Source organism: Octopus bimaculoides, chromosome 11 (assembly GCF_046866305.1).
Source record: "Octopus bimaculoides isolate indiv1 chromosome 11, ASM4686630v1, whole genome shotgun sequence".
In the NCBI taxonomy this organism is placed as follows: Eukaryota; Metazoa; Mollusca; class Cephalopoda; order Octopoda; family Octopodidae; genus Octopus; species Octopus bimaculoides.
The window spans coordinates 2,114,882-2,122,381 of NC_142938.1; the positions used below are offsets into that span (position 1 = coordinate 2,114,882).

At 37.4% G+C, this 7,500-nt stretch overlaps 1 protein-coding gene across 2 annotated transcripts in view; it reads left to right on the forward strand.

Annotated features, from left to right (window-relative positions):
* Positions 1 to 1,251, forward strand: part of LOC149133155 (uncharacterized) — a 74,559-nt gene extending 73,308 nt beyond the window's left edge. For both annotated transcript variants that reach the window (XM_089359209.1, XM_089359210.1), the window contains one exon: positions 1 to 1,251. This exon is cut by the window's left edge and continues 3,709 nt beyond it. The gene's annotated coding sequence lies outside the window, so the exon portion shown is untranslated.
* Positions 1,252 to 7,500: the final 6,249 nt, after the last annotated feature.

Consider the following 7,500-nt stretch of genomic DNA (forward strand, 5'->3'; position numbering starts at 1 on the left):
ATTTGTAAGTATGTGTGTATATCAAATACATAGAATTTCAAATGCATATGAGTATATATGTGTACGTGTTTGTATGTATGGATATATATATATATATATATATATATATATATATATATATATATACATGTATTTTATATATACATCTATATACACAAATATATAGTCGTATGCGTATAAACATTTGGATATTTATATGTATCGTCGCGGCATGCGAAAACCGCCATTCTGTGGAAGTTAGCGCATGGCAAAAGAAAACAACGGCGACCAAAAGCGATTTGGCGCCGCACCTTCATCGATGACCTCAAAGCCATTGACATTTTATGGGATGAGGCGGAAATCGCCACGAGCGACCGACCACGCTGGAGAAGCCTTGCCGCCCAATGCCCCACATGGCGCACGAGCACCGATGAGTAACACGAAGAAATATTTGTACGTATGCATGTATGTATGTATGTATGTATGTATGTATGTATGCATGCATGTATGTGTGTGTATATATATATATATATATATATATATATATATATATATATGAACGAATCGAAATTTTAGTCAAAAAAGAAATTAATGTTAATACGTAAATTTGCAGATTACCACAAGTAATGCTTTATTATTATTATTAATAACTGGAAATTCCATCTTTAGTATACTATTAGTTTTGCCATGACAGGGCTCTTCAGGTAAGCTTTATACAACAGAACTTACCTCACATAATAGATGGTTAATGCAAGGGCAAAATTAATATCTGTAATGTAAAGACAGAATGTCTAGCTATTTTTTAAAATATCTACATATTTAGATATATGAGTAATATTCATTATATATATATATATATATATACACACACACATACATATATATCATATATGTACAAGTTTATATATGTGTGTATATGTATGTATAATATATATATAAATATGCGTATATATATAAATATATTTGTATGTATATATATATATACATATACATATATATATATACATATATACGTATACATATATACATACACACACACACATGTAAGTATATGTATGCTTATGTACATGTATACCTACACTTGGTACATAAATAAGTGTACGTGTGTGCGAGCGCGTGGGTCTGTGAATGTATATGTATGTGTATGGAAATGTATGTATGCATGTATATATATGTGCACATATATGCGTTCTATATATATATATTTATGTCTTTATTTCCATTTCTTTTTGTTCACACGACTATTTAAAAATAAATGATATCAACAAGCAATGATTGTCTCCTCTTATTCATTTTTGCTTTTGTTGTTTCTTTTTTATGTTGTTATTGTAATTGATTTTAACCCCCGGCCATTCCGGAAGAGGCAGAAGTTTGGCCAAAGACATCTTGACCTTGACCATCCTGTCTCTTTTCTGTGTAAAAATAACCCAGATCAACATTATGAAACATGTCCTTTTATATATATATATATATATATATATATATATATATATATATATATATATATATATATAGATAGATAGATAGATAGATAGATAGAGAGATAGATAGATAGATTGGCCACACAGAGCTGAACACAAATACAAATGTAGAGCTTTTCTTTTCGAAAATGAAAAAGAAAAGGGGAAAAAAGAGAAAAAAAAGTAAAATCAAAAGGGTCGGAAAAAAAAGGCGATCAAAAGGATCGCGCATCCCAGAAGAAATTTTTAAAATGTAAGAAGCAAGATTAGGTTTTTCCGTGGAAAGAAAAGCCTACGGAAAAGACCACGGTAACCTCAGGCAGGGAGGGAATAAACACGTGAGAGCAAAGTGCTCTCTCTCTCTTTTTTCGATTTACAGGATCATGCTCAAAGTGGTTTCGTCACTCGCACGCACCATCTTCACTGCATTCACCCACCTTTTTTTGAAACTTTCACGAGGCTAAACCTGTCTCTCCATTCTCACCTTCCTTTTCAAGTGGTGCTTGAAAAAGTTGATGAGCGATTGACCGGAGAAGAAAGTGTTTGTCTCTAATCCTTTCGCTCGAGTCCACCACACACATTCTTTCACCATGGCCACCAGTACGATGAAGACTGCCTTACCTTCCCGGTTGAGGGACTGTGGCGGAGCAATTTTCACGATAGACTCGGCCGACAAGCGATCTCGTCGCACACGTGACAGCAGCCGTTCGGCATAAGCCCACAGGTCCGAAATGGTTGGACTCTGCACGAGTGCGTGCAGAACGGTTTCGTCGCTCTGACTGCATCTCGGGCAAGTGGGCCCGGTGTGTCTCGAACCGTGCCTGTAGAGCTTATCCCGAACAGGTAATGCTTCTCGATAACACTGTCAGGACGGGGATCTTTGGTGATTGTCCATAGGTCCCGGCCCGAAAGTTGTCCTGAACAGGTGGGCCAGGTGTCCCTCGTCGACGCCCAGATTCTGCCCGAGAACGTCGTCGCACTTCCCCTCCACTAATCCTCTATAGAACGCCTTTGTTGTAATGAAGTCGCACAAGTTTGGTTCCGGACGGCAGAGTTGCTTGAGAGCAACGCGACACTCGCGGTGCCGTTCGCTTAGCCTCGGTCTGTGTTTGATCCACGACTGCAGTTCGGCCAAGGAGACGAGCTACGGGAAAGCGCGCCACACAAACGGCGACCACACCTGTTCACCGTCGTCTATGAAGCGCCGGAGATATCTCCCCCGGCAAAGAAAGAAAGAAAGAAAGAAAGAAAGAAAGAAAGAAAGAAAGAAAGAAAGAAAGAAAGAAAGAAAGAAAGAGAGAAAGAAAGAAAGACAAACAGACGATTCAACGAAAGATAAATTAAAACTGTCAGCAATATGACACAAAAACAAAAATTGTTAGCAAAAAGCAAAATGAAAACAAAATTATCAGAAACTTTAATGGCGGATCTGTCTCATAAAAATTCCGTCGCAAATGTTTCGATACAAGCAAGCAATTATATAATTATTGAAAATATCACTTCTGGAATTCAAGTTGTTCCTGCTTTGCAATATTATCACAAACTTTTCTATTGAAGAGTTTCTTTCAACAGCCGCCATGATTGTAAGCAGGTATAAACGCAAAAGCAGATCAGTTTTGTAGTAAAAGTATCTTTACGGTTTTTTCTTTGAGCTCCAGATATATTTCGAAAGTCCTGTAGCAATTTTTCTTTTTTTTTTTTCTTTTTGGATTCGCCAATAAATGCCTGGGCGACTAAAATTCCATCTTGAATTCATTTGTTGACATGATATTTAGTGAGTTCATTACAAGAGTTTGTAAAACTAAAAGTACTCAAAGATAGTAATTCCATTCTTTGATGGATGTTCTGCATTAATGGGACCGATGAAACTGGTAAAAATTTGGCAACGAGAGTAAAAACTTTTAATGGGGTTTCTATTAAATATCTAACAAATGGTAAAAGAAACTCTCAAAATAACTGAGCAGCAGGTCCCCTCGGGCAAGAGTGTCGGCCCTTAACTTCTTACGCCCTAAAAGGACCGGGTGCGAAACCAAGTCATGACTCCTAGGTACCCTTCTGCTGATACTTTTTAGCCCTTTGGATATCGGAGACTCATTGTGCATTTACACCGCTTGAGCTTTCATTTATCTGGAACTCTTCTCCGTTGACTCGGCTTTCAAGAACATTCTTTGACTATATTTGTACAAACCATTATACATTCAAACTAAAAACCTGATTACGCCATAGAATTTTTCTATATTTGATTCTAGGTTTTGGAAATTCATGATTTATTCTCTCCTGTATTAATAAAAAAACAACCATTGCTAAATGCTTCATTACAAAATCACTAAACTTGTGCTAAGACATTTGAATCTGGAGAATGGTGTGATACACGCCTACATAAGCTGCAAATTAAATTACGGAGGATATTTGATGGATGGTTTGACCCGTTAATCATATAAAATGACCTTTCATTAGGTTTATGATGAGGGAAAATTTATTAGCGTCTAAATCAATTGGTATAAGTTGAAAATGAACTTTTGCAAAATTGCTTTGGGCAGTAAATTTTGATTGTAATTCACTAAACAACATTGCAATAGTATATTTTCTAAATTTATCTACACCATTCCTCTCCACCCATTCATACACATGCATACATACATATATACTTATATATATTTACATACACACATATATATATACACATATATATATATGTATATGTGTGTGTGTGTGTGTGTGTGATTTGGATATATATATATATATATATATATATATATACATATATATAAACTGCCACGCGCATATGTGTGTATATATGTACGTTTATATACGTATGTGAGTAGAAATCTTTTAGCATAGGTGTGTATATAAATGTATGTGTATGCGATGTGTATGCTGTAAATGTGTGCATGTGTGTATAAATGTGTGTGTGACTGTGTGTGTGCTTGAATGTGTACGTGTTTGTTCGTTTGTTTGTGTATGTGTTTGTGCATGTGTTTATGCGTGGGTGTATGTGTGTGTCCGCTTTTGTTTTAGTCTGTGTATGCGTGTGCGATTGTCTATATGTATGTGTGCGTGTATATTTATCAACGTGTGCGCGTGTGTACGTGTGTATACACGCGTACACGTTTACCCTATCTTCCGATCATTATTTTTGCTCCATCTAATTGTCTGCTACCGGAAGTGGAACGACCGGAAGTAGTGACAAACGGTCCTAAGTTGATACCTTGTTACCTCCGCCCTCCACCCATAGCCCACCAGTAAAGTCAACCTTTACCGCCGGATTAAGCTAGCTTGCTTCCGTCCCCGTCGCAACCATTGTCGTTGTTGCTGTTGTTGTTCTTGGTGGTGGTGGTGGTGGTGGTGGTGGTGTAATTGTTGCCATTCTTTTTGTTGTTGTTGATGTCTTTTTATTCTGTTGTTGTTGTTGTTTGGTTCGAAGTCTTTGTTATTGTTGTTGCTGCAAATAACGTTATCACCCTACAGCCGTTGTTGTTGTTAACATTGTTGCTTTTGCTGCTGCTGGTGTTTTTGGTGGGTTTTTATTTTTCTGTTCCTGCAACTGCTGTTGTTGTTCTTACTCCTGTAGTTTATTGTTGTAGTTGATATTATTGCTGTTGTTGTTGTTGTTTATGCTACTGCTGCTGTTGTTACTGCTGCTGCTGCTGCTGCTGATGATGATGATGATGATGTTGATGATGATGATGATGATGAGGAGGAGGAGGAGGAGGAGGAGGAGGAGGAGGGGGAGGACGTTGCTTAATCCCCGATCAACGCTGATCTCGCAGATCTACAATCAAAGACAAGGCAACTTTATAAAGTCAACGTAGGATTTCTTCGCTTTTTGTATCCCCCCCTCCACCACCATTTTCTTTCTGGTTTTTTTTTTTAGGTGATGCTGTCGGGTTTTGAGGGAGATTCGGTTACTTCTCCTTGCACGTCACACGGAAGCATCTATGACATTGAATGACGAGGAAGGGGAGGAGGAGGAGAAAGTGATGACGATGATGACAATGATCATAACAATGATGAAGACGATGATGATGATGATGCCGACGACGATGACGATGATGATGATGATGTATCTGCTCAGGTCGCTTCTGATTAAACAGGTTTATGATCAAAAGATGTTTCAGTCGTAACTTTGACCACATTATTCAATGAGTTCTTATTCAAACAGTGTTGAGGAAAATGAGGAAGATTTGGCTACGACTTCTAACATGCGAAGCAACAATGTAGATGCTCCACCGAGTAACTTATCCACAAGTTTTCAACAGTCTTTCAAGTGATAATCCTTGTCCCTAACAGACAAACTTTCTCTAGCAGTTCTACCGGACTTTCAATTTCAGTTTCCTTCAGCCACTTGTCTATATCTTGACTATCATCATCATCATCATCATCATCATCATCATCATCATCATTATTATTATTAAGGGAAAGCTGGCAGAATCGTTAGCGCGCTGGAGGGAATGCTTAGCAGTATTTCGCCGGTCGCTACGTTCTGAGTTCAAATTCCGCCAAGGTCGACTTTGCCTTTCATCCTTTTGGGATCGATATATTAAGTACCAGTGAAATACTGGGGTTGATGTAATCGACTTAATCCCCTTCCCCAAGCTGCCCGTGTAGCAAAAATTTGAAATTATTATTATTATTATTATTATTAATATTATTATCATCATTATTATCATTATTATTTAAAACAGTTTGTTTCGGCTCCATGTGTCTCAAAATTTTACCGACTTGTAACCAAAATCTGTCTCGAGTAACTTAAGCCTGAAGGAGACGGATTTTTGTTAAAAGCCTGTGAAACTTTAAGTCGGTTAGAAGCGAATCAAACTGTTTTAAAAAATATGTAACTCCGACTAACTGTGTTGAGGGCATTTTTCTTTCGTTTCTCTACTCACGCGTATATATATATAGTCAACTAATATAAAACACAGAGAAAAAGAAAGTAACAAACAAACGTTTGGACGTGGCACAACCAATGTATTTAATAAGACGCTCAGTGAAAGAAAAGAAAAGTTTTATGTTTCGAGCATAGCTCTTCTTCGGAAACAGGATGAAACAGGCAAATCTAAAGACGAAGAAAGAGTTCGCCAACAGTCACGTGCGGTTACATTTTATATACATATATGTATACGTATATGCATATATACATATATATATATGCATATACAAAGTGATGTGAATAAATGTTTAAATTACGCAAAAATCAAAATAACGCTGATATCTCATTTTAACAAATATTTACCAAAATTACATAAAAATATCTTGAAATACTAAAGAGTAAATTTATTCAATAAAATCGCCATTGGCCTCAACCGCGGCCTCCAGACGACTTCGGAATCTCCTGCAACTCTTCTGGACGGTCTCCTTGTTTAAGTTGGTGAATGCTGCCATAATCCTTGCCTTCAGTTCATCTTTGGTGTTACAAGGAGTTTTATTAGCCTCTCGCACAACTGCGAATGGAGGCATAACGTCGCCATCACTAGTGATCACTCCAAACACCGTATATGTGTTTGTGTGTGTGTGTATGTGTGTGTGTGTGTGTCTGTGTGTGTGTGTGTGTGTGTGTGTGTGTGTGTGTGTCTGTCTGTCTGTCTATCTGTCTGTCTGTCTGTGTATTTACCGTCTTGTTGTGAGCCCACAATGCCCTGAAGATCTCACAAGCATTTAGGCTAAGCAACGACAGATTTCAGGCATTGTTTCGTACACTAATGTAGTTGCTTCTTCCTGTTAACCAAATATAGCGCTCGACATTGCTTGAAGTACGTCTTTGAGCGTTGTTCGGTTCTCTTTCTCCAATTCTTCGACATCTGCTGTGAAACTTGTCGAGGTGTTACTTGTAACCCGAGTTGGCTTATATGCGAGACGTACTCGTGTTATATAGTCGTTGCTGTTGCTATTCTAAATGTTACTACCGTGGTGGCAAAGTGGAGGCGGTGGGAGGAGTAAGGTTGATCTCAAATGAACACTTACAGGCAATGTGTTACCAATCTTTGCTTATATACATATACATATACATACATACATACATATATATATATATATATATATATATATATATATATATATATAT